Raw genomic sequence first — 9,063 nt, forward strand, 5'->3', positions numbered from 1 at the left:
CAGGGGATGGACACAGGGGGTAACACTGTTGGAAAGGCCAGACTGGGGGGCTGAGGGCATGTGCCACTGTCACTCCCTGCAGCCATGGCTGGGGACACAGCTGCCCCCTTCACTCTTCTACCAGCACATGCTGTATTGGTGCATATATCACCCCTGCTCAGGTGACACCCCCACTCTTTGTGTAACTCACAAAGCCTCTGCTGGTCCTGGAGGAGGGCACCTCTCCTTCCTCCTGCTAGCTCCTCTCTGGGTCTAGGTTCAGACTCAGGTATGCCCTCTAAGAAGTCTCCATGGCTGTCACGGTGCTGGGGTGCATTCTACAGGAGCGGGAGTCCATCTCTGCCTACCCTGCTCTGGTCCGGGAGCCAGGGGTCAGGTCCCACCCTAGGACCTTTGCACTAGCTGCTCCTTTTGCCTGGACCCCATCTGTTGGTATGTGTGTGCATTGCCTTTGACAGTCACAAGCCACTGAGGGTCAGGTGCTAGGGGCAGTTACCGTAGTAATGCCATCCCAAGCCTCACCTCACACACACATCAGGAGCTGAAACTCAGCAAGGTCAAGTAACTGCCCAACGTGCATGGCACAGCTGAAACGGGGAAAGACCTGCTTCCTTGGCACCAGCTAGCACCATGTTGAATGCTCCTTGGAATTGAGGTGAGAGCTGGGTTTCCCACGTGACTGGCGTCCATGTCCATCCCACAGCAAGGCCAGTCCCCAGGACCCCAGCACCCCAGAGATCAAAGCCCCAGGGTGGGAAGACCAAGAATAAGGGTTGCACACAGGAGCTGTGCCCTGCAGAGGAGCTGTGTCCCTGGCACACACAGGGTCACCCAGAGGTGGCATTACTGACTGAGACAGGCCCCCAATATCCCATCCTTGAAGAAGGGGAATGGTCCCTGAGTTGCCTCTCCGGGGATCCTGCCAGCAGCCCTACTTTGGTCCCATTATCCCCCAATCACCTTCCCCAGAAGCTGTCACCCCAATTCCCCCCTGTGGAGGTAAAAGTTTCTTGTCCTAGACTTCCAAGTTCTGAGCAAGCACCTTAGTGACATGAGCACGTCTTCCTCCTGCAGACTGTGTGCGTCACAGAAAGCCTGGGGGCTGCTGATTGGGCTGGCTCTGCTGCAGCAAGTCTGTCCCTGACGCTTGAAAAACAACATAATGTATTCCTGTCCGCAGCTCCGAGCCCAAGCTCATTTTGCGTCCTGCAGTTCCATTTCCTGAGGATTAATAAGTGTGGAGGGGGGACGCAGGCTTCGTGCCGAGTATTTATTTAGTCAATATACTCATCAGTTTAGCAAATTAGAGATTGCAAGCCATTTCTAAGCAATGCTGTAAAAACAATAGCTGTACTTTAAACTTGTAATGGATTTGGGGGCGTGGGGGGCAGCTACTATGTGTACTAAGCAGAAGAGTTTGTTCCCTTCAACTTCAGTGAACATCTGAGTCACTGTGGGAGTTTTAGGAAAGCAGACATCTAATCCTATGGGCTGGGGTACAGCACACCACAGGGAGGTGAGGAGGGGGCTTGGCTGAGGTGCTCCTGCTGGCCTCCTGGCTGTGAGGGGTGCTGTGGGCTGTGGGGTCTGGTGGTCTCTGTTTGGAAGGTTTTGCTGGGCACTGTGGAGTGTTGAGCACCCTCCCTGGTCTCTACCCACAGGGAGACAGGAAATGCAGCCCCCTCCCCAGCTGTGACACTCACAGATGTCTCCAGACAATGCACCATCCCTGGTGGGGTAAAATCTCCCCCAGTTAAGATCTGTTGAGGTGAGGCACACAGCTCAGGCTCCCTGGAGATCCCACCCTGTGAGCAGGACATCCAGCCTACAGCCCAGTGACAGCATGGCATTGTCCACAGGACGTAGGTAGGAAAAGGTGGCTCAGACAGGCACAGCCACCTGGCACATATCCAGCTTGGGGAATGGGAGCCCCCTCATTCTGGGAGGTCAGAGGCACCTTCTCCCTCAAGCAGCCAAGCAAATATTCCCTCCTCAGAGAGCCTCCATCCCCCCGGGCTGGGCCGATTTTTGCCCCTCCCCATGGCTCTTGGTCATCACCCTCCTGCATTCTCTGCGGGCCTTGCCAATGAGCCTCATGTCTGTGTGCAGATGACCTGGGCTGTGTCTGTCCCCTGCTGCAATGAGGACCCCATCAATCTGGCTCCCTGCTTTTTCCCCTGTCGCAGGCTCATAACAGACGAATCAGAGAACAACAATCGGCTCATCTGCAAGGTTACCAAGGCAGAGTTGCCAGCTGCCCCACGTCATTCATTCTTTCCGTATTCCCCAGTAAAGAGCGCCCAGTTTTTAGCTCTGGGACTCATGGATTTGGGATCAAGTGCTGGCCAGTGAGATAGATGATAATGGAAGTTTTATGTGACATCTTCTGGGAAGTGTCCTTATAGGAAGAAGCTAGCACCTGCTTATCCCTTTCTTCTTCCTGATGGCTAATGGGGGATTTGATGGCTGGAGCAGAAGCAGCCCTCCTAAACCATGAAGTAGAAGCTCCATGTTAAGCATGGAAGGACAAGGCAGAGGGACCTGAGCTTTGGTGATTTCTAGAAGGTCCCCACCCTCAGCTACCTTCCTCTGGACTTTTATTACATAGAGGTGGAATGCTGTGTTGGGTCTCTGTTTCACACACTACAGTGAGTCCTAATCACCATTCTGGACTTCTGGGAGTGGCCAGGACCAAAGAGGGACAGGTGTGGATTCTTTCCAGGTTGCTCTCAGACCACTGGCTCCATGGGTCCCTTCAGTTATAGATGGAGCCCCTCCTACACCGTGGAGGTAATTGCCCAGCTCCTGGGGCTACAGATTATTCATGACCCCATAAGAAGTGCTGATGGCCAGAGAAGTGTGACAGGCAAGGAATGGGCTTGGGTTCAAACTCACGATCAATGCTCCCCAGATGATATCACCCCCTTGCTGCTCCCCACCAGGCACCCGCCTGCCCACCCGTCCACCCATTCCATGCCCACCTTGATGGAGCCAGCCCCTGAGGACAGGGCAGTCAACACAACAGCACTTGGAATCTCTGATCAAAACAGACGATGGACCAGCAAACCCATACTGGTGAATAGGGGTGGGATTGAGAGACAGCTGCATGACTTTGAAAGGGAGAGTGGGGAAGGGCTCCTGAGCAGGATGGTGGGGTGCAGCACAAGGGTGTGGGAGCAAGGCTGGGGAACTGAGAACAGCGACCAGGCAAGGGGAACAGCAGGGCAAGTTTCCTGCTGCCCCAGGTGTGTCAGGGGGCTGGGAAGAGGCCCCAAGGCTAGGACAAGAGAGTGGTCAAGGGAGATGGGTTAGGGGCATAGCAGGGCTGTGCTCAGCCCCTTTTCTGCGTTCTCAGTGTTCACAAGAGTGACCATGCCAAACACCAGTGACCCTCAGCTGGGGTTTCTTGGCTTCCGAGTCGCTTCCTTGCACACAGTGTGGCCTCCTGCCAGTGATTGCAGAGGATTTCTAGGTAAATCCCTGGGTCCCGAGGAATAACCTTGACCTTTTGTGGTGAGTCCAGTGCTGCCTCCAGAGTTCCCAAGGAGGAGAGAGCCCACAGGGCTGCCTGTGTCCCCTCCCATGCCCCTCCTCCATCTCTTCTGGGACACCCAACCAGAGACAGAGTTCCCTGGTTTAAGCTCTACAGTGTCCCTGAGGGGAAGAAGCTGTCACTGCCCCTGTTTTAAGAGGAACAAAACTAAATGGGGAGCAGAGAAGCTAAAGAAGCTCAGGACACACAGGAGTGACAGAGCTGGGATTTGAACCCAAACAGCCTGGCTCCAGCCTGCCTTATGCCATGGCTTTTAGGTGGTTCTGGTTTGGCCTCGGTGTAGATGAGCCTTCTCCAGCTGGGGACCTGTGCTGCAGCAGCAGCCGGGGACCCTGTCAGACAGGGCAGTCAGAGGCTCACACAGACCTCACGGTGGGGGAGGGAGTCTGCACCTGCTGTGCATCTGCTGTGTAGACGCAATCCACTGACAGTTCAAAGGATCTCTCAGCTGTCGCATTAGAGATGGGGGGAAGCAGAGCGTGGGGGTGGTGGTCAGACTTAGGTGGCATGTGGGGCTGAGCCCCTAGACTTGGGGATGGATGAAATGTTGAGGTGAGGTGTAGAAGAGATGACGACACCCCAGGGTTCCTGACTCGCACTATCAACTGAGACGTCCCACCCGCTGTGTGAGGTGCTCTGGGGTGCAGCTGGGTGAGGGGTCCACGTTACAGCAAGGGGCTGGGGTACATCCGGCAAAGCCTGTCATCTGCTACCTCTGGTTTTGCCCCTCTGTCACATCAAAACTTCCAGAAACAAGGTTCTCTCTGGAGACCTGTCCTGCCAGAGCCGTCCAGGGAGAGGCCAGGACAGCTGGGAGCCAGGAGGGCGGTGCACATGCTGAAGTCCAGTCCCATGGTCTGTGAAGAGGACAAGATTAGCACAGGGCCACTCTGCCCGGAACCTCTGCTCTGGCAGAGACAACAGGGCCAGGCCTGGCACACCCTGGGCCCCAGGGTGGTGTCTAAACTCCTGGTGCCCAGGGGAAAAGAGGCTGGACGGCTGAGCTTCACATTGCATTTCAGTGCTTTCCAACAGCTCTATCCCCAAGCAGGAGCACCCCAGGGCCACACTGGTCATCAGGGGGCACTCTGGTTAATGCCTCTCCATGCATGTGCACACTGGAAAGTGGACTAATCCTCACACCTTGACTGATTGAAAACTAGGGAATCATTTTGTAAAAAGCATTTTGCAGTAATTTCCTTGTTGATAGAGTGCAGCATTGGGTCTCCCAAAGAAACAACCTTGCATCCCACATGAGGATGAGATGCAGGACAAGTGGCAGGCAGTAGCATCCAGGCCTTGTAGACACCTGGGAGGAAGTCCCAAGCTGGGAGAAAGGGCACAAAGTGACAGCAGTGACAGAAGGTTGCAGTCAGGGCTGTTGTGGGGACTGTGTCTCCTGTCACCTGGCAGTGGAGGTGCCTAGGGGTGGGATGGCAGCCCAGGCAGCCATACTGGAAGGAAAATAAGGAGTCCCTGCCCAGGGGTGTTCAAGTCCTCAGTGCTGGCAGATGGATGGTGAAAGCCAACAGCTCAAAGGGGTGTTGGTTTTATTTTTATTTTTTAATTCAATTTTAGTTTTTGCAGTTCTGGGGATTGAATTTAGGGTCTTTACTACTTTTGGTTGGGTGACCTCAGACCTTGGTCCTCCTACCTCTGCCTTCCGAATAACGGGGACCACGGGTGAGCACCACCACAACCAGCCGCCTCGATTTCATTGAGTCAGCTCCAACATACGTTAGTGGAGTATCCTGTGTGTAGGCATTGTTGTGCTCACAAAGACACCACGGTGACCGGACACATGTGGCCCCTGTCCACAGAGCACACGCTCTGGCATGGTCACTTAAGGGTCCTTCCAGGCAGTGGTGGAGCTGCAGAGGGGACAGGGGATCTGCCACGGTCATGCAGAGACACATTGGGTCCTGACTCTGACTCTAGATCCTGTGCTTTCAGTCTGGGAACAGGCTGTGGTCATTGGGTGGCCCTAATGTCCCCCTGGGCAGTGATGCAAATCTTAAGCAGAAAGGAGAGCCTCATCCACCCTGCAGATTCTTCTGGAAGGAAGACATATATCTTTGCTGGTGGAATCTCAGCCGTGAGGAACCTGGTTCTTTCCCTTCCTGTCCACCGGAAGTGGCTTCTCAATGTGAAACAGAATTGGGGGCAGACAGGACAGGTGTCCCTTGGATGTCTGGAAGCATGTATCCTTTGTGCTCACAGGAGATGTGGGATAAAGTTACATCAGGAGAGATGTAACTTCCTCTGTCTGGGAAGTTCTGCTATGGCCCCAGTGAGCTCAGCCAAGTGAAGTCTTGGGGTGTCTGGGGCGTCGGCTGCTGTCCCCTCAGTGGCTACTGCGTTTGCTTTGGGATTTCTCTTGGCCCACACCTGATGTCGGGGATGGGGAACGGGTACTGATGGTGGGATTTCCCATCACACCTTGGAGAAGCTCATGCAGCTGAGCAGTTGGGGCCCAGACGAGAAGCATCTGGAACCCCACTGGCCTCTGATGGTCTAAGCCTTGGTGCCTTCTTGTCTGTGTCCCTTCTTCATGCTCTGATCTTGGGTGTCCACACAACGCCACAGAGCCTCACGATGTGGGGCTGGAATCTTAAGATACCTAGCACCCTGGCTCTGTACCATGTGCAGTAGGCCTAACTCCTTTACCTCCACTGTCCAGGGGGTCCTGTCCAGTACTTTGAGGCAGGGGACCCAGCAGCCGGCAGGATTCCTCCAAGGATGGGGCTCCCTCATTTTCCACCCCCTTGTGTCCCAGAAGCAATGCTCACAGGTGCCCTCTGGTGATAAGCAAACAAAAAGCAAAACAAAACAAAATAAAAACAGTTCTTAGTGGCCTTCCAGCCCCCGCTGTCCTGGGTCCTGACCAGGGCAGCTCAGCCTTGGCTCAGACACACCCGGGCTCTGGGGAGGCCGTTGGGGTTTGCCCAAGGTTAACAGCGAGGAGCAGGGAGCCATAGGGGGAGGGTGCCCGACTCAATGGGTTCAGGCCCTCCAACATTCCTTGCCGGCCTTGCTGTGCCCCGAGAAGGCCTGGGGCAGGGGCTCATGGGGCAGTGCCAAGAATTAAATGAGCTGCTATGTGTGCAGGGGCAAGAAGGGGACCTAGTACCTGGTGAGCTATGGCAGGTTCAGCCCTTAATCCTGCTTTCAGATGGGGAAACAGAGGCCTGACAGAATAAGGGATTAAGCTAGAATTTATGATGGGCCCTCCTGAGTCCGGTCCCTGGCGCCTCATGCAGTCAAGACCCTGGGTAGTGAGTGATCTGCTTCATACTCTAGACCCCGAGCAAGCGGCCAGGGTCAGCAACCAGGATGATTGAGATGAGACACATACGTCTTTTCGAGTGCTGATCCGATCCGAGTCCAAGCACGCCCCTTAAGGAGGAGCTAACATGGTCACTGGACAGATGGTGGCACCATGACGCAGAGAAACTAAATGCTGCCTGAGGCCACACAGGAAGGTCTTTCAAATAGCAGAGCACGAGTGCTCAACAACCAGCCACACAGTACTGCCCCTACTGCTTCCTCCACATGGGCAAAAAGCAGTGCCCCCCCCACCTCCAAGGCAGGCTCCCAAAGGTTACACCTTTTATGTTGACACCCATGGCCTAGAGGTGACCATGGCCTCAGCCACGTCCCTGAGAGGGGCTGTCAGGGTGAGGTGAAGCGGTGCAGAGCCCCACACTGCTGGGCCCACAGTGAGCTCCGTGCCACCTCACTCTGGCCCTGAGCATCCTGGGTCTGCACAGCGCACAACTCTGGGCCTTGGCTGTGTTCTGGCCAAAGCTTTCCGCTCAGTGTCCAGAGCCGAGGTCCTTCTTTGAGGCATCAGCCCACTGGGCCCAGGCTAGTGTGCAGTCCCTCCCCAGCACTCCTCTGCATTTAGTGCAACTGTGTGCTTAGGAAAACTGGCAGCCCCTGGGGGTGCCATTCAACTCTGGGGCTGTCCTGGCAGTGGAGTATTCACCAGCATCTGCCTTCCTCAGATTGCTTTGCAAGGCTGTGCTTTTCTTTCCATTCTCCTGCCTCAGCCTCCCAAGTGCTGGGATTACAGGCAGGCACGACTGTGCTGGGTAAAAGTTTTTCTTTGTCAAAGTCCTGAGCAGCTGGGACAGCATCGATGGGGCAAGGCTGTTCCCTGCTACTCCAGAGTGGGAGTTTCTGAGCAATCGAACCTTCCAGCAGGAGATCCAGCCCCAACCGGCTCCGTTAATCATTCCCCCAGTTTTGGGACGCTGCTGGATGGATTTTCCAGGCAATAGGAGGTCAGTGGGTCCAGCATGACTGTGGGTCGTGAACACGCTCTGGGGTGTTTCAATGATCTGTCCAAGGAAGGGGAGGGGCAGCGCAGGGACAAGGCTGAGCTGCCCCATGGGCTGCGGCCCAGGGAGATGCTGGCAGCACTTGGAGCAGTCCCTGACTGGCTTGGGTCACACCAGTGTCCCCATGCTTCTTCCAATCAGGTGGACTAGAAGTGGGGAGGAGGACCTGAAGCCGGGAAGCCCAGTGGTATCCTGGTGGCCCTGAGGTGTCACTTATAGTCCCTAAACATCTGCCTCACTCACAGGACTTGCTAGATGCAAATGTGAAAAAGAAATACAAACTTGGTGAAGGGTAATAAGCCAGGAAGGAAGTGCTTGTGTTTATTTACTTACTACACAGGGCACCACCCCGAGCACCCCACACCTGCCCGAGGCTCACCTGTCTGGAGTGAGCATTGTTACTGTATCCCACCCTGAGACCTTGAACCATAGTCCAGGACCGTGACAGGAACAGAAGAGGCATTGGCTCCTAGGCTATACCCTAAGTCCTTGGTATCTGAGCCAGATATGACTGGGGTAGAAACGCACACCCCACCCAGGGACCTGCAAGACCATGGGGGGCTCTGTTGCTGGGCTCTGTCTTCTGTGGCTCCAGGCCCATGTCCACCTGTCACAGTTGTCTCCAGGGGGACAGATGGCAGCTGAGTCCAGAGATGGCATGGGAGACAAGAGAAGGGTCCCCCTCCAGCCCCCTATAGGCCAGTCAGAGAAAGCTGTCCAGAAGAGGGACACCTGAGGTGTGTGATACTGAGCTGCGTGGACAAGTGGTAAGGGAACAGAGGCAAGGGTCACACAAGGGACTGGCCGGGAAGCTTGTCTGGCAGGCTGATCTTAGGGTGGGGAGTGAGGAAGGGGGAGAAGACCAGGTGTGACTGACTGAGGGCCCAGCTTAGGAGTCTAGTCTCCATCCTGGGGCAATAGGGAGCCCCTGAGGGTTAAGGCAGATAGCATCTCCTAAGCACTCCAGGTTGCTGGGTGGAGAATAAGCACAGGGAGTAGCAGGGCTGCAGAGAGGCCTGGGAAGTGACTTTGAAGAGAGATGGGGGCTTGGCCAGGGGGCTGAGGAGATGGGAAAAATCCCAAGAACCTGAGGTAAACTGCTGGGTCCTGGGGAGGGCAGATGACAGCAGCAGGGCCTGGGGATTCCTAAAACTGTCCAGGCCAAGC

Source organism: Castor canadensis, chromosome 5 (assembly GCF_047511655.1).
Source record: "Castor canadensis chromosome 5, mCasCan1.hap1v2, whole genome shotgun sequence".
Classification (NCBI taxonomy): domain Eukaryota; kingdom Metazoa; phylum Chordata; class Mammalia; order Rodentia; family Castoridae; genus Castor; species Castor canadensis.